The following is a 231-nucleotide window of genomic DNA, read 5'->3' as shown; positions in this document are numbered from 1 at the left end:
CTCCCCGTGCCGTTGCCAGCTGTGCTGGGCCTCCCCGGGCCAGCAGCGACCCCTGACCCCCAAGGGCTGGCGGTGACTCTGTTGCCCTCATTGACAGAGACTCCAGGAGGCCAGGGCCCTGCCCACAGGGATGCAGAACCAGGCCCTGCCTCCAGGGCAGACCTCGAGGCCCTCTCGCCGGCCCCGCCCCCCCAGCTCCCTGCAGAAGCCCAGCCCCGCCAGCTGCCTCTG

Source organism: Myotis brandtii, unplaced genomic scaffold (assembly GCF_000412655.1).
Source record: "Myotis brandtii unplaced genomic scaffold, ASM41265v1 scaffold691, whole genome shotgun sequence".
Taxonomy (NCBI): Eukaryota; Metazoa; Chordata; class Mammalia; order Chiroptera; family Vespertilionidae; genus Myotis; species Myotis brandtii.
This window is presented reverse-complemented; position numbering follows the sequence as displayed.